This window comes from Aquarana catesbeiana, linkage group LG01 (assembly GCF_042186555.1).
Source record: "Aquarana catesbeiana isolate 2022-GZ linkage group LG01, ASM4218655v1, whole genome shotgun sequence".
Classification (NCBI taxonomy): Eukaryota; Metazoa; Chordata; class Amphibia; order Anura; family Ranidae; genus Aquarana; species Aquarana catesbeiana.
The window spans coordinates 869,902,927-869,926,308 of NC_133324.1; positions in this window are offsets into that span (position 1 = coordinate 869,902,927).

Consider the following 23,382-nt stretch of genomic DNA (forward strand, 5'->3'; position numbering starts at 1 on the left):
AGGTGGCGTGATATGCCGTGGGATATCGGTCGTTATGGAAGCGTGGTGTTGCATTAGCTTTAAAGTGTGTTTCTTGGAAAAAAAGGATTTGAGCTCTAAATCGGTGTGCTTCTGCAAGGACACTGCTGCGTTTTTCCGGAATGTTCAGCCCTTTGGCGTTAAGAGAATACATTTTAAGAGAGAGGGGAGCTGTGCATGTTGGATTGATCGTCATGTTCTACTTTGTAAAGAAGCTAAATAGAGAGATAGTCTTATCCTGAATGTCCAGGGATACATGGAGCTGGAGGGGGTAGTGGAGGAGGTAAAGGAGGGAAGGGAAAAAGGGAGGGCAAGGAAAGGAAAAAAAAAAAAAAGGGAGGGGGGGGAGGTGAGAAAGAAGTGAAGAGAGCGAGGTGAGAGGATCACCACTATATTTCCGGAGGTGGAAACAGGCCTGCTAATCCACCTAGTTGAATAGGGTAGGGGTAAAGTTGGGATAAAGGGAGGTTAGCCGGAAATTATTCAAAGGGGAGCCTGCCACTCTGGGTTGGGGTATAAGCCTAGCAACAGAATATGAGCAATATCCACACACTAGCATTAACACAGAAAACAAGAACAGTAACTTGTAAAACAGCGTAAAACTAGTAAAAATAACAGAAAGGAGGGGCCAAGAGGTAATCTCTTTAGTAAGTGTCGGACTTGTTGTCAGGCTTCCCCGGTTAGGTTTGAGTGCAAAAAGAGTGTTCTTTAAGTATAATAGATGTGGAGTCCGGACTGCGTTAGGATCTGTGTCCCGTTGGGGTTCTTCAAACATGAGATGCATGTTAAAACATAAGACCTCAATGCCCATGGGCCATAATCTCTGTGAATGGTCTTTTGAATGTCCGAACTACCGCCTCTATTCACTCATGGCTTGCCTTGTTAACACTGTACATAGTGGAGCGTTAAATTGAACTCAAGGGGATCCCAAGAGGGGCTCACCCCTCCGGTTGTAGCTATGAGGACGTCACAGTCAGGGACACCAGGGCCTCCATGAGCATGGTGAGTCGACTGTCCCCCTGGTTTCCGGGATCCCCCTGATGCTTAGATTGCATCTGCGCCACCTATTATCTAAGTCCTCAATGTGGCGGTGCATCTCAATGAGGTGCTGTGTATGGGAGTCTGTGACTTGCTGTACTTGCCTTATGGCCGTGCCATGTGTCATGGAGGCAGATTCCACAGTCTCCAGGCGGGAGGCTACCACTTTAAGGTCAGTCTTGAGGTCTGAAATGGCGGCGGTTAGGGTGTTTTTAATGTCTAGCACCACTAGTTGAAGATCTGCCATGCTGAAGAGAGGGGATGGCAGTGCAGCATACCTGGTGTTGTTGTGGATCGAGGGTGCTGGGTTGAGTGAGGTGGATCGCTGCATCGTGGCTCCGAGATGGAGACAAGGCCTATGTGGAGGTCTGTGTATAGGTCTGTACGGCCATCTTGGTCCGGTGCCAGGCCACGCCTATAAAAGTTTAGATTTACTATGGGAACAGCAAATACTGTTTATGGCAACTTTTTAGGAAATAAAGCTCTTTGCAAAATAAGGCCATGTCGTTTTTTCTCAGGTGAACAGTTAAATTGATTGAGCAATTAATGTTTACTATTATGGTACCAATTTCCTGATGGATTGTGACTTAGACTTTCGCCACCCTGCATGACTCTATTGATTTATAGTCACTCACTGTGTTAAACAACCATTGTGTTTGATCATGTAAAGCTGAAAATGAATTGCGAAGCATAAACTTCTGTGTGGTTCATAACCTCAATAAATTATAGTAGTCCAGGTAATTAATCACTCATTTAGAAGGAACTCAACAATCTGGGGCAAGATTGACCTTTTTGGGAAGTGGGAACACACAAAGGATCTTTCATGCGGAATATTTAATTTAATGTATGTCAACTTTCTGTATGATCTCTGAGCACTGTGTAGAAACAGTAATAGATTCCTATCGACTTCAACTATTTTTTGGCAGTTTTACAGACAGACATTTTAAAATGTTCTGTTTTTACTTTCAAATTGCTTGTTATTGAAAGAAGCATTTTAACAACACAGCCAATTATGATTTACCATAATTAATTTGTTGTCCTCTAAGCTTTTGAAGGCCAAAAAAACTATTCTATCGATAGGATAAAAACTTGATAACTCTTTTGGAAGTACTATTGTTTACCTGTGACATATAGTTAAAAATGCAGACCTTGCATTAAAAAGAAGATACATAAAAACACTCAATCAAAAAAAAACCCCTCTATACTCTAATGCCGCGTACACACGATTGGACATTCTGACAACGAAATCCTGGGATTTTTTTCCGACAGATGTTGCCTCAAGCTTGTCTTGCATACACACGGTCGCACAAATGTTGTCAGAAATTCTGATCGTCAAGAACGTGCTAACGTACAACACGTACAACGGCACTATAAAGAGGAAGTTCAATAGCCAATGCACCACCCTTGGGCTCTTTCTGCTAATCTCGTGTTAGTAGAAGTTTGGTGAGAGATGATTCGTGCTTTTCAGCCTCGTGCTTTTCAGATCGTTAATGCTCTTCATTTTGTGCTTGTGGGTTTGTATCTGGTTTTCAGTGCGTGTAGTCAGTTTGCATCTGTTTTTCAGTGCGTGCTATTTATAGTACGTATTTGATTGCCAGTGTGTTCTTGTCCACTTGTTTCTGAATTTCACCTCGCTCTTCTCAGGCATTTCTGATTTTCAGTGCGTTCTGTTAGTTAGTTCTGACCAGCTGACCGTTTTGAAGCCATGTTGCGTACCCATCGTAGTGCTCGTGCTGTGCAGGGGCTTGGTGTTGTGGTTCTTACTTTGACCAAAGCCCAGTCCATGAACAGGGCGAGGAGGAGTTCATGGATGAAGAATTGGTTGCTCCAGTATGACCAATTCTCTCACATGCCTTTGTTGCAGGAGATCCATGAGAATAATCCTGATGATTTCAGGAATTATCTCAGGATGATGGACCCCGTTTTTCACCGTCTGTTGGCTTTGCTGTCCCCTTATATTACCAAGCAGGACACCTGCACGCGGCAAGCCATCACTCCTGAACAGAGGATAGTCGCCCCTTGTGGTACTTGGCGATGGGGAGAAGTCAGCAGGACATCAAGTTCTCGACAGGCATCTCCCCCCAGGCTCTGGGGATCATTATTCCAGAGACCTGTTCTGCCATCATTCAGGTCCTGCAGAAGGACTATATTAAGGTAAGTTTTCTCCTTTAAAATCACGTTCTATGTATTTAATGTTTACTAATGTATTGTATTTGTTTCATCATTCCCTAATTACCATGATTGTAATATGCTGTGAATGTCCTCTTTGTCCTCATGCATGCTGGGAGTTTTTAATGCTCCGTTTTTGTTCTTCATGCATATTTGCCTTCACTAACCTCCCCTGCATGCTATCCTGGGCCCATGCACACCTAGCCTAGTCACTTAACAATGTATTTTGTCAGCGCCATAGTAGAGCTTTTTACCCTAAACACCCCCTAAAATATGTACAAATGTTATTTGTGTCCTTAAATTCAGGCAGAGTGCCAGAGGCTTTTTTTTGGGGTCACAAAATCATTTGGAACCCTCCCTCCCCCCAACTGCTAAGTCAACCGATACCAATACTCTATCTGCTGACTTTGCCAAACCCATACACACTATACCTACCTCTTTTGTGGTCATATTTATGGATGAATTCACCAAAGCATGTAGTGAAAGGGCCTGCCTGAATACCTTCAAATGGTACTGTTTAAAGTTTCGTTCTTCTATTATCTTCATAGGTAATTGCAGAATGTAAAAATGTGCTTCAATTTGGACAGTGTGTATTCATATTTTTGTATTATGACACTTCTTACCTGTCCAGTGGGCTGCCAATAGTATAAGTAAAGGAGGGGCTGTCCAAAGTAAAACACACATTATTTATGCATTCAGCTCTCAATGAAGTGGAGAGGGTTACCTGTCCAAAACATCCCCCCCCCCTTAAAATTTTTACAGTGGGCCATCAGAGGGGGTGTGGAATCTGAAAAGTGGATCTTAGATTTTTTTTATTTAAATACTCCTTCAAATAAATGTTATACTGATGTTGGCCAATAATGTTTGTGTCTAATCTGCTTGCAATGTTATGTGCAAAAGTCCTAATTAATTTTTTTCTTGTTTCACTCAATAGTTTCCTTCAACGTCACAGGAATGGCAGACTGTGGCTTCCCAATTTGCCCAGCGGTGGGACTTTCCCAACTGCAGAGGGGCAATAGATGGGAAACACATCCACGTCCCACCCCCAACTCGGGGTCATACTATTACAACTATAAGGGGTTTAACCACTTGCCGACCGCCTAACGCACATATACGGCGGCAGAATGGCACGGGCAGGCAGAATCACGTACCCGTACGTGATCTGCCTCCCGCGGGCGGGGGGGTCCGATCGGACCCCCCCCCCCCGGTGCCAGCGGCAGTCGGCATTTGACTGGGAGCGTCGGGAGGCGAGGGGGAGACCATCCGATCGTGGCCCCCCCCTCGCGATCGCTCCCAGCCAATCGGAATCCTCCCCTGCCTGTGTGTAGTTTCACACAGGCAGAGGATGTGATGTCATCTCTCCTCGGCTTGGCAGTTTCCGTCCCAGCGCCGAGGAGAGAAGACATGTGAGTGCACAACACACACACAGTAGAACATGCCAGGCATACTTTACACCCCCGATCGCCCCCCGATCCCCCCCCCAATCACCCCCCCCCTGTCACAAACTGACAGCAAGCAGTATTTTTTTTTTTTCTGATTACTGCATGGTGTCAGTTTGTGACAGTTACAGTGTTAGGGCAGTGAGTATTACCCCCCTTTAGGTCTAGGATACCCCCCTAACCCCCCCTAATAAAGTTTTAACCCCTTGATCACCCCCTGTCACCAGTGTCACTAAGCGATCATTTTTCTGAAATGTGTCGCTGGTGACGCTAGTTAGGGAGGTAAATATGTAGGTTCGCCGTCAGCGTTTTATAGTGACAGGGACCCCCATATACTACCTAATAAATGTTTTAACCCCTTGATTGCCCCCTAGTTAACCCTTTCACCACTGATCACCGTATAACCGTTACGGGTGACGCTGGTTAGTTCGTTTATTTTTTATAGTGTCAGGGCACCCGCCGTTTATTACCGAATAAAGGTTTAGCCCCCTGATCGCCCGGCGGTGATATGCGTCGCCCCAGGCAGCGTCAGATTAGCGCCAGTACCGCTAACACCCACGCACGCAGCATACGCCTCCCTTAGTGGTATAGTATCTGTATGGATCAATATCTGATCCGATCAGATCTATACTAGTGTCCCCAGCAGTTTAGGGTTCCCAAAAACGCAGTGTTAGCGGGATCAGCCCAGATACCTGCTAGCACCTGCGTTTTTCCCCTCTGCCCGGCCCAGCCCACCCAAGTGCAGTATCGATCGATCACTGTCACTTACAAAACACTAAACGCATAACTGCAGCGTTCACAGAGTCAGGCCTGATCCCTGCGATCGCTAACAGTTTTCTTGGTAGCGTTTTGGTGAACTGGCAAGCACCAGCCCCAGGCAGCGTCAGGTTAGCGCCAGTACCGCTAACACCCACGCACGCAGCGTACACCTCCCTTAGTGGTATAGTATCTGAACGGATCAATATCTGATCCGATCAGATCTATACTAGCAGCCCCAGCAGTTTAGGGTTCCCAAACACGCAGTGTTAGCGGGATCAGCCCAGATACCTGCTAGCACCTGCGTTTTGCCCCTCCGCCCGGCCCAGCCCACCCAAGTGCAGTATCGATCGATCACTGTCACTTACAAAACACTAAACGCATAACTGCAGCATTCGCAGAGTCAGGCCTGATCCCTGCGATCGCTAACAGTTTTTTTGGTAGCGTTTTGGTGAACTGGCAAGCACCAGCCCCAGGCAGCGTCAGGTTAGCGCCAGTACCGCTAACACCCACGCACGCACCGTACACCTCCCTTAGTGGTATAGTATCTGATCGGATCAATATCTGATCTGATCAGATCTATACTAGCGTCCCCAGCAGTTTAGGGTTCCCACAAACGCAGTGTTAGCGGGATCAGCCCAGATACCTGCTAGCACCTGCGTTTTGCCCCTCCGCCCGGCCCAGCCCACCCAAGTGCAGTATCGATCGATCACTGACACTTACAAAACACTAAATGCATAACTGCACCGTTCGCAGAGTCAGGCCTGATCCCTGCAATCGCTAACAGTTTTTTTTGTAGCGTTTTGGTGAACTGGCAAGCACCAGCGGCCTAGTACACCCCGGTCGTAGTCAAACCAGCACTGCAGTAACACTTGGTGACGTGGCGAGTCCCATAAGTGCAGTTCAAGCTGGTGAGGTGGCAAGCACAAGTAGTGTCCCGCTGCCACCAAAAAGACAAACACAGGCCCGTCGTGCCCATAGTGCCCTTCCTGCTGCATTCGCCAATCCTAATTGGGAACCCACCGCTTCTGCAGCGCCCGTACTTCCCCCAATCACATCCCCAACCAAATGCAGTCGGCTGCATGAGAGGCATTTTCTTTATGTCCTCCCGAGTACCCCTACCCAACGAACCCCCCCAAAAAAGATGTCGTGTCTGCAGCAAGCGCGGATATAGGCGTGACACCCGCTATTATTGTCCCTCCTGTCCTGACAATCCTGGTCTTTGCATTGGTGAATGTTTTGAACGCTACCATTCACTAGTTGAGTATTAGCGTAGGGTACAGCATTGCACAGACTAGGCACACTTTCACAGGGTCTCACAAGATGCCATCGCATTTTGAGAGACCCGAACCTGGAACCAGTTACAGTTATAAAAGTTAGTTACAAAAAAAAGTGTAAAAAAAAAAAAAAAAAAAAACACATACAAAAATATAAAATAAAAAAAAAATAGTTGTCGTTTTATTGTTCTCTCTCTCTCTATTCTCTCTCTATTGTTCTGCTCTTTTTTACTGTATTCTATTCTGCAATGTTTTATTGTTGTTATGTTTTATCATGTTTGCTTTTCAGATATGCAATTTTTTATACCTTACCGTTTACTGTGCTTTATTGTTAACCATTTTTTTGTCTTCAGGTACGCCATTCACGACTTTGAGTGGTTATACCAGAATGATGCCTGCAGGTTTAGGTATCATCTTGGTATCATTCTTTTCAGCCAGCGATCGGCTTTCATGTAAAAGCAATCCTAGCAGCTAATTAGCCTCTAGACTGCTTTTACAAGCAGTGGGAAGGAATGCCCCCCCCCAACGTCTTCCGTGTTTTTCTCTGGCTCTCCTGTCTCAACAGGGAACCTGAGAATGCAGCCGGTGATTCAGTCAGCTGACCATAGAGCTGATCAGAGACCAGAGTGGCTCCAAACATCTCTATGGCCTAAGAAACCGGAAGCTACAAGCATTTTATGACTTAGATTTCGCCGGATGTAAACAGCGCCATTGGGAAATTGGGAAAGCATTTTATCACACCGATCTTGGTGTGGTCAGATGCTTTGAGGGCAGAGGAGAAATCTAGTGTCTAATAGACCCCAATTTTTGCAAAAAAGAGTACCTGTCACTACCTATTGCTATGATAGGGGATATTTACATTCCCTGAGATAACAAAAAAAATGATTAAAAAAAAAAAATGAAAGGAACAGTTTAAAAATAAGATAAAAAAATAATAATAATAAAGAAAAAAAAAAAAAAAAAAAAAGCACCCCTGTCCCCCCTGCTCTCGCGCTAAGGCGAACGCAAGCGTCGGTCTGGCGTCAAATGTAAACAGCAATTGCACCATGCATGTGAGGTATCACCGCGAACGTCAGATCGAGGGCAGTAATTTTAGCAGTAGACCTCCTCTGTAAATCTAAAGTGGTAACCTGTAAAGGCTTTTAAAGGCTTTTAAAAATGTATTTAGTTTGTCGCCACTGCACGTTTGTGCACAATTTTAAAGCATGTCATGTTTGGTATCCATGTACTCGGCCTAAGATCATCTTTTTTATTTCATCAAACATTTGGGCAATATAGTGTGTTTTAGTGCATTAAAATTTAAAAAAGTGTGTTTTTTCCCCAAAAAATGCGTTTGAAAAATCGCTGCGCAAATACTGTATGAAAAAAAAAATGAAACACCCACCATTTTAATCTGTAGGGCATTTGCTTTAAAAAAATATATAATGTTTGGGGGTTCAAAGTAATTTTCTTGCAAAAAAAAATTATTTTTTTATGTAATCAAAAAGTGTCAGAAAGGGCTTTGTCTTCAAGTGGTTAGAAGAGTGGGTGATGTGTGACATAAGCTTCTAGATGTTGTGCATAAAATGCCAGGACAGTTCAAAACCCCCCCAAATGACCCCATTTTGGAAAGTAGACACCCCAAGCTATTTGCTGAGAGGCATGTGGAGTCCATGGAATATTTTATATTGTGACATAAGTTGCGGGAAAGAGACAATTTTTTATTTTTTTTATTTTTTTTTGCGCAAAGTTGTCACTAAATGATATATTGCTCAAACATGCCATGGGAATATGTGAAATTACACCCCAAAATACATTCTGTTGCTTCTCCTGAGTATGGGGATACCACATGTGTGAGACTTTTTGAGAGCCTAGCTGCGTACGGGACCCCGAAAACCAAGCACCGCCTTCAGGCTTTCTAAGGCCGTAAATTTTTGATTTCACTCTTCACTGCCTATCACAGTTTCGGAGGCCATGGAATGCCCAGGTGGCAAAACCCCCCCCCAAATGACCCCATTTTGGAAAGTAGACACCCCAAGCTATTTGATGAGAGGTATAGTGAGTATTTTGCAGACCTCACTTTTTGTCACAAAGTTTTGAAAATTGAAAAAAGAAAAAAAAAATTTTTTTTTCTCGTCTTTCTTTATTTTCAAAAACAAATGAGAGCTGCAAAATACTCACCATGCCTCTCAGCAAATAGCTTGGGGTGTCTACTTTCCAAAATGGGGTCATTTGGGGGGGGGTTTGTGCCACCTGGGCATTCCATGGCCTCCGAAACTGTGATAGGTAGTGAGGAGTAAAATCAAAAATGTACGCCCTTAGAAATCCTGAAGGCAGTGATTGGTTTTCGGGGCCCCGTACGCGGCTAGGCTCCCAAAAAGTCCCACACATGTGGTATCCCCATACTCAGGAGAAGCAGCTAAATGTATTTTGGGGTGCAATTCCACATATGCCCATGGCCTGTGTGAGCAATATATCATTTAGTGACAACTTTGTGCAAAAAAAAAAAAAAAAATTTGTCACTTTCCCGCAACTTGTGTCAAAATATAAAACATTCCATGGACTCAACATGCCTCAAAGCAAATAGCTTGGGGTGTCTACTTTCCAAAATGGGGTCATTTGGGGGGGGTTTATGCCATCTGGGCATTTTATGGCCTTCAAAACTGTGATAGGTAGTGAGGAGTAAAATCAAAAATGTACGCCCTTAGAAATCCTGAAGGCAGTGATTGGTTTTCGGGGCCCCGTACGCGGCTAGGCTCCCAAAAAGTCCCACACATGTGGTATCCCCATACTCAGGAGAAGCAGCTAAATGTATTTTGGGGTGCAATTCCACATATGCCCATGGCCTGTGTGAGCAATATATCATTTAGTGACAACTTTTTGTAATTTTTTTTTTGTCATTATTCAATCACTTGGGACAAAAAAAATGAATATTCAATGGGCTCAACATGCCTCTCAGCAAATTCCTTGGGGTGTCTACTTTCCAAAATGGGGTCATTTGTGGGGGTTTTGTACTGCCCTGCCATTTTAGCACCTCAAGAAACGACATAGGCAGTCATAAATTAAAGGCTGTGTAAATTCCAGAAAATGTACCCTAGTTTGTAGGCGCTATAACTTTTGCGCAAACCAATAAATATACACTTATTGACATTTTTTCTACCAAAGACATGTGGCCGAATACATTTTGGCCTAAATGTATGACTAAAATTGAGTTTATTGGATTTTTTTTAGAATAAAAAGTAGAAAATATCATTTTTTTTCCAAATTTTCGGTCTTTTTCCATGTATAGCGCAAAAAATAAAAACGGCAGAGGTGATCAAATACCATCAAAAGAAAGCTCTATTTGTGGGAAGAAAAGGACGCAAATTTCGTTTGGGTACAGCATTGCATGACCGCGCAATTAGCAGTTAAAGCGACGCAGTGCCGAATTGTAAAAAGTGCTCTGGTCAGGAAGGGGGTAAAACCTTCCGGGGCTGAAGTGGTTAATAGTATTGTGATGTTGGCAGTGGTGTCGGCGACATATGTGGACGTGGGGAAGAATGTCCGGATGTCAGATGATGGAGTCATCGCCCAGACCGAGTTCCACGGACGGCTCCAGAGTGGTGGCTTTGGATTGACACCTCTGGAAGACAACGTGGCTGACCTGCTGTTCGTCTTTGTCGCTGATGAAGCGTTTGGGCTGAGTGATCTCCTGATGCAGCCATTCCCCACGAGGACCCTCACCCCGGACCAGAGGGTTTTTAACTACCGGCTGGCCAGAGCCAGAAGGGTGGTGGAGAATGCTTTTGGGATAATGGCCAGCTGGTTCCACCTATTCCTTACGCCAATCAACATGGTGGAATATAAACTTAACCATATAATCCTTGCATGCTGCATTCTCCACAACTTTTTAAGGAGAAATTCTATGAACTATGTGGCCTCAGTTGGGCCCGAGGCTGGATTTCAAGAGCAAACCCGGACGGCGCTTGAAGCTAGCCATCCTGGCTTGCCCCCCCAAAGCGCACGCGAGGTCCGTCAAAAATATATTGAGTACTTTGCGGGTAGGGGGGGCATTGATATGCCATGTTTAAGAAACCTTTTTTAAATAAATTTGTATTTTTAAATGAAATAATATTTCCTTTGATTTACTGCTTGTGTTTCTTTTAGCTGTCTCCTAGGTTATCCAATGTTTTTTTTGCCCATTATCTTCAAAAGTGCAAACGTAATTTCTTTGATACATGAGGTGACAATCTCTTCTTCAGCTATTATGTTGTGGGTCTGCTACACACACCTTGTTTTTGTTGTTAACCAGTTCCTGACCGGCGCACGCCGATGTACGTCGGCAGAATGGCACGGCTGGGCAAATGGGTGTACCTGTGCGCACGTATGCAGGCCGGGACCTCCGTGAGTCGGGTTGCGGTCTCGCAGACTTGATCGCCATGGGGATACCCGCGATCGCCTCACAGAGAGGAAGAACGAGGAGATGCTAATGTAAACAAGCATCTTCCCGTTCTGCCTAGTGACAGTGTCACTGATCTCTGCTCCCTGTGATCGGGAGGAGAGAGCAGTGACATATCACACGTAGCCACACCCCCCACAGTTAGAATCATTCCCCAGGACATACTTAACCCTTACACTGCCCCCTTGTGGTTAAACACTTCACTGCCAGTGTCATTTACACAGGAATCAGTGCACTTGTATAGCACTGATTGCTGTATAAATGACAATGGTCCCAAAAATGTGTTAAAAATGTCCGATGTGTCCAACATAATGTCGCAGTCACGATAAAAATCGCTGATCGCCGCCATTACTAGTAAAAAAAAATTATTAATAAAAATGCCATAAAACTATCCCCTATTTTGTAAACGCTATAACTTTTGCTCAAACCAATCAATAAACGCTTATTGCGGGTTTTTTTAACCAAAAATATGTAGAAGGATACGTATCGGCCTAAACTGAGGGAAAAATTTTTTTTTAAATATTTTTGGGGGATGTTTATTATATCAAAATGTAAAAAATAATGCGATTTTTTTTCAAAATTGTCGCTCTTTTTTGTTTATAGCGCAAAAAATAAAAACCGCAGGGGTGATCAAATACTACCAAAAGAAAGCTGTATTTGTGGGAAAAAGGACGTCAATTTTGTTTGGGAGCCACGTCGCACGACCACGCAATTGTCAGTTAAAGCAACGCAGTGCCGAATCGCAAAAAGTGCTCTGGTCTTTCCGCACCATGAATTTATTTTTTGGAGTTACGAAAATTGCCTGATTGATGCAAATTATCAAGCACTGTGGGTGTTATTTACAAAAGTAAAATTCACTTTGCACTACAAGGGCACTGCAAAAGTGCACTTGAAAGTGCACTGAAACCGCACTGAAAGTGCACTTGTAGTGCAAAGTGGATTTCCCTTTAGTAAATAACCTGAATTGTCACTGTAAACAACAACGTAAGCAAAAAACTGCTATTGAGCATTGAAAGAAGAAGCCACACATTGTTGTGCGTTTAGTAAAGGGTTTTTGAACAAACCAACATATTTTTGTAATATATATTTTTTTGGGGACAGTAGAAATATCCTTTTTTGTGGTAAACAGGCATATTTTTCAAAACATAAAACAATACACAACTCAGGAACTTACAAATTGAAGCCAATATCAGACATTAGTATGTCCAAACTGTGTTGATCTTGCCTTCATCAGATGGGGTGATGTCACCCCTGTGAAAGCCAAATTTTGAAGATGCACACAAATTGGGAGTCAAAATGGGGATTTTACTCCTGATCCCATGCCTAAGGTCAACATGTGCTAGCTCCCATCATGGGGGATCAATGGATGTGTTTCTGGGGTACAACCCCTTCCTCTCAGCTACTTGAGTTGAAAAGTTCTAAAAAAAATTAAAAACTTCTAAAATTTTGGTGTGTTTTATATTCTGCCTAAAACATCAACGATGTTTTTGAGTCTTTTTTCAACATCATTGATGTCTTCCTTGATCTTCTGTAAATCCCGATTGCACACCATGATCTCCCCGATAAGGACATGTGCACTTGCACTTGTGAAATGAAATTCTTCTTCCACAACATCCACATCATCTAAAAGAAAACAACACACCATGTATTATAAATATGCAGGCATACATCTATTACCTGAAGCTGTGGTCTCAGACACTTATCTGTTGTGGTCACTATTTCGCCCACTTCATAAACCTCTCCTTCCTCCACATCCTGAGGTTGTGGTGTGGTGACTTCCCCTTCTTTAGTAGTTTGGGGGTCCCTGGTGTAATCTGACCTCCCGATTCTTTTCTCCCCTATGTGAATAAAATAAAGGTATACTTAGCACACAGATATTTGAGGCAAGAAATAGGAATATGAAACATTGCTTGTAAGTGTCCTACAATTGTCTGTTTTGGCAGAGTTCCAAGCTGAAGACATGATTTTTTTCCCTTTCTTCAAGCTGGAATACTTACTTTTTTGGGTAAAGTTTCACACATGGAGACACCCCTAGTATCCACTGAAGCACCTGTGTGAGACACCCTAAAAAGTTTGTTCTGGTGTCCCACACTAGTGCTCCTGCGTCCAGATGTGTAAACAGCTGCTGAGTGTCCTCTCCTTACATTGAATCAAGTTTGCATTTCATTCTAGTTACAACCCATCTAGACATCAATGTACTAAACTTCTTTTAATACAAATAGGCCTGAACAAATGTAGTTAACTTGCGTCTGCCAAAAACATTTTATTAGTGGCGAACGAACGATGTTCGTCTGACCATCGTTTCCTCAGTTGATCCTTGGATCGCCGTACCCCAAAATTCTTCTTTTTTTTAAACTGGGAAATCCAACTTTATTGAACATAAACTTACAGGTATACATTTAGCATTTGACATAATCCAATATATGAGTACAAAGATATACAGTACAGATGTATGTCATTACATTCTATTGCCTACCACGGACAAGCGTTAGAGAGAGACCTTTGGCACATGCAGTATAGCATTTCTAAATCAAATTTATGCGTACTTCCTAAGTTTGTCATACTTTGTAATTCCTGTTTCCAACTGAGCTTTACAAACGGAGTGGGCGGTCTTTGGTTTTTAACTCCTTAAGTACAGGTTTCTGCGTCTTCCAACCATCTGTCCCAAACCTTTGAGTATTTTTGAGTGCATCCTCTATGTATATAAATCAATTTTTTGTATGGAAGGGTAGTGTTTACATCCCTTTTCCAGCTTGATATACTCGGAGGTATGGTTTGCATCCAGGAGCTAGCAATGACTTTTCTGGCTATAAACACAGTTTCATATATGAAAATAGTGTGAAACTTGTCTAAGTCTGTATCAGGTAACAGACCCAGAACACATAACTTTGGGTCTAAAACAACTGGAGAGCCCATTTTGTCATGCAGAAATTTTATCACTTGTACCCTGTACTCTTGCAATGTGGGGCAATCCCATATCAAGTGGTAGAAAGTGCCTGGACCATAGGTACATAAGGGGCATGTTGAGCTATGTGAAGGTTGGAATTTAGCCAGCCTCTGCGGTGTCAGGTATGCTTGGTGGACTATATACAGCTGCGTCAACCTGTCTGATAGTTTAGGTGAGGTTGTTTTTACATTTTCTAGTATTTCATCCCAGTCTGAGTCATTAATAGCTCCCACATTCCTTTCCCATCCTGATTTGGCTTTTTGAACTACTGTCAATAACCCAGGGAGGCGAATAGTGTAATATAAATTTGAGATTAATTTTTGGGATTCAGCGCCCAGAATTTTATCCAAAACCTGAGGGTGTAAAATAGTACCTGTTGTGTTTCTGAATTGGGAACGTAGAGCATAGCGAAGCTGCAGGTATCTGAACAATAGGTGATGCGGAACTGAATATTCATCTTTGAGGGATTGGAATGATTTGGGCCGCATGTCAGTCATGACCTGGTGGAGGTATAGTATCCCGTACTTGGCCCATATAGCTGGGTCCGGTACATTTTTAAGCTCTAGCATGTGATTATTAAGCCAAAGGGGGGAATGGGAGTGTATATGCCCCATTTTTAGCCTTTTCATAGTTATTTCCCATATTTTTCGGTGATGTGAGAGCATTCCTGCATTGAATCTGGGAAGTCCTTTACGCGCTTGTCCCCCTCTAAAGATAGCTTGCAAGGGGGTTGACAGTGGACTCCTTGGATCCTCGCACACTAATGCCCTGTACACACGGTCGGACTTTGTTCGGACATTCCGACAACAAAATCCTAGGATTTTTCCCGACGGATGTTGGCTCAAACTTGTCTTGCATACACACGGTCATACAAAGTTGTCGGAAAATCCGATCGTTCTGAACGCGGTGACGTAAAACACGTACGTCGGGACTATAAACGGGGCAGTGGCCAATAGCTTTCATCTCTTTATTTATTCTGAGCATGCGTGGCACTTTGTGCGTCAGATTTGTGTACACACGATCGGAATTTCCGACAACAGATTTTGTTGTCGGAAAATTTTATATCCTGCTCTCAAACTTTGTGTGTCGGAAAATCCGATGGAAAATGTGTGATGGAGCCCACACACGGTCGGAATTTCCAACAACAAGGTCCTATCACACATTTTCCGTCGGAAAATCCGACCGTGTGTACGGGGCATTACATTTTGTAACGCTGCATTTCAGTCTTGTTGAAATAGTACAAATAGGATAATTGTGCAGCAATGTAATATTCCTGTAAGTCTGGCAATGCGGTTCCCCCCATAGATGTGGGATTTTTAAGAAAATGCAGGCCAGTTTATGCCTTCTGTGACCCCATACGAACGTGTTAAGAATAGCTTCCATTTTTTTAAAGATCTTGAGGGGAATGTATAGGGGTGCATGCCATACCATATATAAAATTTTAGGCAGTAGAATCATCTTGATGATGTTTATCCGTCCCATTACCCCCAGGGGCAATCTGGACCAGGCTTGTGTTTTGGTTTTTATCAAGGAGAACAATGGCTCCACGTTGTTAATAATGTAGTCTCTTAAATCCCGCGTGACCAATACCCCTAGGTATTTAATCGTGTTTACTCTGGTTAAGGGGAGTTCCGGGTGTGTAGGCGGAGGGGGAAAGTGATCTATAGGGAGTATCTGGGATTTATCCCAATTTATGCGCAATCCTGAATAGCTTCCCATCTTTTCAATGATTCCTAGCGCTGTCTGAAGCGACGTGCCCTGGTCCGCTAGGTATGGGATAGTGTCATCCGCGTATAGGCCTATCTTTTCAGTGTAAGTATCTATACGTAACCCATCTATTCCTAGCTCTGCCCAAATGGCAATCAACAGCGGTTCAGCTGCCAATGCATACAAAAGAGGGGAGAGGGGACACCCCTGTCGTGTGCCCCTTTCTAGGGGGAACTGATCTGATAACCACCCATTTACGAATACTCTTGCTTTTGGTGTTTGGTATAAAATTTGCACCCATTTGAGGAAGCGCGGGCCAAAACCAAATTCCTTTAGACACTCCCATAAAAATAACCATTCTACCGAGTCAAAGGCCTTGGCTGTATCCAAGGCCACCACTACTCTAGTTCCGTGATTTTCATGTTGGGCTTGAAGATTCATAAATAACCTCCTAATATTCATGGCCGTATTTTTCCCTGGCATGAAGCCAGTTTGATCTGGGTGTATTAATGATAAAATGACCTTATTGAGGCATGAGGCAAGTATCTTAGCTAGCAGTTTGATATCTACCTCAAGTAAAGAAATGGGTCCGTACGACTCGGGAAATCGAGTGTCTTTCCCTGCCTTGGGTAGGACTATTATTTGTGCTTCTTGCATGGAGGGGGGGAGCATTCCTGTTTCAAAGATATTATGGTATAATTGTTTAAGCTTAGGGATAAGTATCTCTAAAAAAGTGTCATAAAATTCCAAAGGTAGGCCATCTGACCCAGGCGCCTTGGATTTAGATAGGTGGTATATAGCTTCAGCAATGTCATCCTGTGTTATAGGAGCTTCAAGCATCTCAACTTGCTCTGTGTTGAGTCTGGGGAATTGTATTGTGTGCAGGTAGTTCTGGATATCCTGCTGGGAGTAATTGCTTTGTGATTTATACAGTTCACCATAAAATAACTGAAACCTGGCCGCCACCTGAGGGGGATCCGTAACGATATCCCTCTGCGGTGTACTCAGGCTCACCACTACTGGGGGTTTAATGAACCAAATACGCCAGAAGTTTCCCTGCCTGTTCGCCATGCTCAAACACTCGCTCTTTGCAGAAAAACACTTGTTGTCTGGCTTTCTCAATATGTATGTGATTAACTACTCTATTTTGTAGTTTTACTCTTTGGAGATATTCAGAAGTGGGGTCTAACGTGTATTCTTTTTCAAGTTCCAGCAGTTTGTCAGTTGTCATCTGTAAAATGAGTTTTGAAGATGCTTTAAATCTATTTATCCTAGAGGATAGCAACCTACGTGCATGCGCTTTGAACGAGTCCCACTCCGCGCCTAGTGTGTTTACATTGCACTTAACATTCAGTATATACTGCAGTTCATTCGTAACTCCCTCGAGGTTTGGTATAACTGTGAGCCAAAAGGGATTGAGTCGTCACACAGGAGTGGGGGCTGATTTTAATAGAGATACCGTTATCCAGCATGGGGCGTGATCCGATAGAGCTCTAGGTGCGATTCCAGACCCAGTAACCTTTGGTAATAAAGTATTTGTCACTAACGCATAGTCTATCCGTGACATCGTGTGATGACTCACGGAGTGACATGTGTATGCTCTTGTGGATGGATTGTGCCACCTCCAGACATCTGTAAGGGCAAATTCCGTCAGCAGGCGGCTTAATCTAGTGTGCTGTAACGCTACTCTGTCACGCTCATACATCACACCCGGAAGTGCTGGCTGGAACGCACAGTGGAACGCATGACCATCACTCGTTGCCGGTTCCAACCTTGCACACAGCGGTGCCTGTTTTAGATTTTACTTCGGTTTTTTGGCCTGGAGCCTGTGAACATTTGTAATGGGATTTTTCTGTAATGGTTATGTGCAATAAACTTTATATAACGTACTTCACCAAGGAGGCCCCCTTGTGTTTCTTTTTCTCCGGTATACTGGAGAGTTGAAGCTGATAAACCGTTGGAATATCCTGACCATATGAGAACATATCTGATTCCTGGAGTAGCTGTAAGAATCGAAAGCTGTAGAGGAAGGGAAGCACACCTGGAGTGAATATCACCTGCCCTGGAACACCCACTCTGTTGTTCGGTACCCCTGCAGGGGTGATCATCTTTGGTGAGTGGGGTATCATTGGGGGGTGAGCACCTCAAAGTCACCGTCTTGAATGTAAGGCACGGAAGTCACTGGAGTGTGTCCCCAAGGATAAAATTAACAACAGTATACTATTGGACTCTGTCTGTTCCATCTGGCCATTCATGTATGACCCCTTGCATGGATTTTATAGGAGTTAATGATTATTGCATATGCATTTGTCAAACTGATTTATGGCTATTGTATGCTGTTTCATATAATCGCATTTAACTCACAGGGAGTGTGCTAACATTGTGTCACAATTAAGTTCTTTATGGTTCACAAAAGTTGTTTTTTGGGTTTACACACGCCATGGTGTCTCAATATTTTTGGAAAGTGTAGCATCATCTTATATATACATGCTAACGACACATGGAGATTATACTAACACTATATATATATTCATTTAAAAAAATTTTCTATCACTTAATTCACAGCACCCCTGATGCTATTTTGTCCCAAAACTTTTGAATTTTGAGGAAATCCACAAAACATATATTTTTTCCTTTTAGCAAATCACTGTTCACGCATACTTTATCACTCTGTTTTAACCCATTGGGGGGATCTACTTCAATTTATTGTATCTGTCTTTTTTTATTTATTTTACTTCACTTAATGCAGCAGTGTCGTATGCACTGAGGTTACGGCATTGGCTTTTTGTCTTTTTGATGTTTTGTTTTTTTTTGTTTTGGTTACTTTTGCACATTTTGGTGAGATTGCACTATGAACACTTAGTTCAGGTTATGTACCGTAATAGGTTATAGCACCCAATTATATTGAGGGCAGCGCCGTTTTTATTCCCTTACTACTATACAACATTCAGTATATACTGCAGTTCATTCGTAACTCCCTCGAGGTTTGGTATAACTGTGAGCCAAAAGGGATTGAGTCGTCACACAGGAGTGGGGGCTGATTTTAATAGAGATACCGTTATCCAGCATGGGGCGTGATCCGATAGAGCTCTAGGTGCGATTCCAGACCCAGTAACCTTTGGTAATAAAGTATTTGTCACTAACGCATAGTCTATCCGTGACATCGTGTGATGACTCACGGAGTGACATGTGTATGCTCTTGTGGATGGATTGTGCCACCTCCAGACATCTGTAAGGGCAAATTCCGTCAGCAGGCGGCTTAATCTAGTGTGCTGTAACGCTACTCTGGGGGAACCTTCCTGTATTGGCCTGTCTAGTGCCGGACTCATGATCATGTTAAAATCCCCCATCCAAACAGCCGGGGTCGTCGGGTTCCTGGCTAAAAATGCCATTCCCTTCATGACCACTTCTGATGTGAATGGGGGAGGTACATAGCTTGCTAACACCAGAATTGGATTCCCTCCTATAAGCGCATCAACAAGCAAAACTCTTCCCTGCTGGTCCGATTCCAAAGACACCAACTCAAACGGAACTTTTTTAGCGATAATAATTGAGACTCCCCTGGACTGATTTGTATGCGTGCTATGATAGCTCCATCCCACCCATGGTCTTTTTAAAGCCACCCCAAAATTCTTCTGCAGACTTTTCACAACTTTGATCTTGATCTTGGCCTTTCTGACAATTGGGTTTGGGTAAGGTCCATGTTTCCCATCATAGTCGGCCCTCTTCAAGATGTCCACCATCTCCACCATCTCTACAAAGGACATATTAGGGGCCTTAAATCTCCTCTGGGATCAGGACGTTCGTGGCTCTGGGCTTTCGTCATTGCTACTGTCTACATGCACCTGTTGTCTCTCCGCAATGTATTCTCCCACTGCTCCGAAAGACAAGGGGCGGGGAATATACTATAAAGAAGGTCGGGGCGGGTGGAGTTCCATGCATATGCAGTGTATAAAAAGCGTAACAAGCGTGCGTCGTACTTTTGATCTGTGAGCGGAGGGCTGAGTAGCAGAAGCGCCGATCGTTCTAACGAAGGTACAATTTTAACTTGGGGCATCAGTGGCCTATACTGATTAGAGATTGAGGCCTATATTGGGACAAGATTATGCGAGTTTAGCCTGACATTAGGGTTTGTCTTGTGTTGTGTCTTGCAGATAAAATGGATATATTCAACGAACATGATTTCCTCCCCCAGTTCATTGATTTGTACAGAGAGCTGCCCTGTCTGTGGCAGACAAAACACCCCTTTTATGGAAATCAACTAGCCCCAGATCCCCAGGGCAGACATCAACTATTTGAAGTGCAAAATTGGTGGCCTGAGGAGCACATATAATAGGGAGCGCAAGAAGGTCCAGGATTCCCAGAGATAAGGAGCAGCAGCAGGTGACATTTATGTCCCCAGGCTGTGGTCAGACTGCGATTTCTGTCAGACCAGACTGAAATCAGGCCATCACTCTCAACTCTTCCTTCCACTCTTCCTTCCACCCCAGCTGAGGCTTCCCATGTCCAACCTGGGCCTTCCACACAGGAAGAAGATGTGGAGGAGCCCAGCTTGAGTCAGGTATAGCATTGTTCAACATATTTCTCAAAATTGTGTGTGATTGATGATCAATAAACTAAAACTATGTCCCTTTTTCATACACAGGAAATCCTCAGCCAGGAGGAGGCTGTAGAAAGTAGCAGCCAGGAGGTGGCAGGGGAAAGTGGCAGCCAGGAGGTGGCGGAGGTAAGTGGCAGCCAGGAGGTAGCTGGGCCCAGTAGCCTGACTGAATCCCAGGTCCCTCCCCTCTGCCGTCAACAAAAAAGGCCCAGGAAGGGGAGGAGTGTGGAGGAGTCAGCACTTGGGTTAATTCGGCAGGCTTTTGCGGCCCTCAGACCCCCCCCCCAGTCTTCTTGAGGCCTATGCCTGAATGGCTGCCAAGAAAATGCAGGAAATGGAGGTGGACCAATGCCTCTTTTGTGAAGAAGTGATACATATGGCCCTAAATAAGGTGTTGAGAGGCGAACTCACAAGCAAAACCCACCTGTGTGAGTTGGACCATCCTCCTCTTCCTCCACCTCCTGCCACAACTTCAACACCAGAGCCACAGCCTGGAAGCAAGCGTGGAAGCAAGCGTGTAAGGAAGACAAGAGAGTGATGACCTGGGTTCAGTCTGGTCTGGCAAAAGACGCAGGCTGTTGTAAGCCGACAGCCTGGGGACATATATGTCATCTGCTGCTGTTCCTGATATATCGGAGTCCTGGATGGATTGTACTCCTTATTAAGTGGACTCCTCAGGCTCCCAATTTTGCCTGTAAAATAGTTGATGTGTGCCCTGGGGTACAAAGGCTTTGCAAATTTCACCAGTTTAACCAGCGTTGCCTTCCTCTTTATTTTGCCTCTTCAAAGTATTTTATTGATTTTTCAAAATTATAACATTAGACAAAAGCAAATAATATAATACAATACAAAACCATACACTTTGGGGATTGATCAGATGTTAGAGACGTAAGGCAAAATACATAATAGCTTCAAACGTGTGGAACGGCATCTAAGATGACCGCCCCAACCCACCAACATTTGTATATTCGTTCGACCTGGGAAATAGACTGGGAGAGGCCACGTAGAGAATCCGCCAGCACCCCGAAAGGGATCATGCTGTGCCAGGCCAATTCTCCACGAGCCCCTAGACAAAAAACATCATCGGACAAGACGAAAATCTAAAATAGACTTGAGGGTTACTAACACGTGATATGCTAGTCCCAAAGGGAGCGTCCTCTCAGTGAAGGAAAAATTTTCTAGTGTCAGAGGGTTACTCCATGTGTCTAAGATGACCAATAAGGGCGGGGCGGGTAGTGGGAAAAGGGGAAAGAAGAAGGGGAAAGAGAGAGGGTGAAAGAGAGAAGAGCCGATCAACGGGGGAGGACCACATGTGATCTGTCGACCCAAGGGACTCTACGGTTGGGCACCCGGAATAAGGGAAATGCCCAAATAAAAGGCCCATGATTCCCAGGTAGCTTCAAATAACGATTTGGTGTCGAGGAGGATGCTTGAGAGTTTCTCTTGGGACATGATCCAGGAAATTTTTCGTGTGGCCGCTTTAAAGGAGACCTTGGGTTGTTTCCATGCTCTGACAATGGTTAATTTTGTGCCCAGGAGAATGAAATGTATTAATTTGCGCGTCTGTTTTGGAGTTTTAGGTAGATTTTCATTAAGTAGAGCAATGGCAGGGGTTTTTGGGATCTGGATATCCGTTATTTTACGAATCAGGGCGAAAATCTTATTATTTATTTATTTATTTATTTCAGGTACTTATATAGCGCCGTCAATTTACGCAGCGCTTTACATATACATTGTACATTCACATCAGTCCCTACCCTCAAGGAGCTTACAATCTAAGGTCCCTAACTCACATTCATACATACTAGGGACAATTTAGACAGGATCCACTTAACCTACCAGCATGTCTTTGGAGTGTGGGAGGAAACCGGAGTACCCGGAGGAAACCCACGCAGGCACAGGGAGAACATGCAAACTCCAGGCAGGTAGTGTCGTGGTTGGGATTCAAACCAGCGACCCTTCTTACTGCTAGGCGAGAGTGCTACCACTACACCACTGTGCCGCCCTCAAAAGGATCTGAGTCTTGGACATTCCCACCAAATGTGGACTAGGGTGCCTGAGAGTTGACATCCACGGAAGCACCTAGGGTCTGCTGAGGGAAACATTTTCAATAGTCTAACCGGGGTAAGGTAACACCTAGTGATGACCTTAAGGCTAGATTCTATGAGAGAAATATATAAATCCTTTTCCCATTCCATCATGTATGAGGTCTTTTCGGATTGGTGAGTCAGTGCCTGGTATATAATTGTGAATCCTCCCCGCTGCGCCATGGGCTGGCCGCACCATAATTTGTACGGGGTGAATCTGGGAGGGGAAGGTTTCCCCACCCAGATATGATGCAGGAAGTGGCTCAATTGGTGAAATCTAAAACGCTCTGAAATCGGGATCTCAAGTTGATTAACACAGAAATCAAGGGAAATAGGACCATTGGCAGAGAAGAAGTGTCCGATTCGAAACAACCCCTTGTCCAGCCACCATTTAAAGGCTTTAATGTTTAGGCCTGGGGTAAAGTCAGGGTTGTTGAAGATATGAGCTAGAGGACGGGTGCTCGAGGTTAATGAAGGTTTGGATCTCATGTTGTCTCAGATTCTCATTGATTGAGAGAGAGTAGGAGAAAGGATAGGGGGGCGGTTTCTTGGGGGGGTCCAGAGTAAGAAATCTAGGGTGTATGAAGGCACCGCCCATATGAATTTGTTGACTTTTCTTTGAAAAGCAGACAAGTGATCCTTTCTGATGTTTATTGGGAGGGCCCTGAAGAGATATAGGAGTCTTGGTGGTAACGTCATTTTTACAGCATGTATCCTGCCTGACCAGGAAACTTCTCCCCTGGCCCATAATCCTAGGTCTGCCTCGAGCTTACGATAAGTGGGTGGGAGGTTAGCTGTGTATAATTGTTCCATCTTAGCCGTGAGTTTAATCCCAAGGTAATCAATGGCGGAGTTGCTCCACTTAAAGTCAAAGGAGTTTCGAAGTGCGGCCACTACTTCTGTTTTGAAGGAAATGTTAAGGGCATA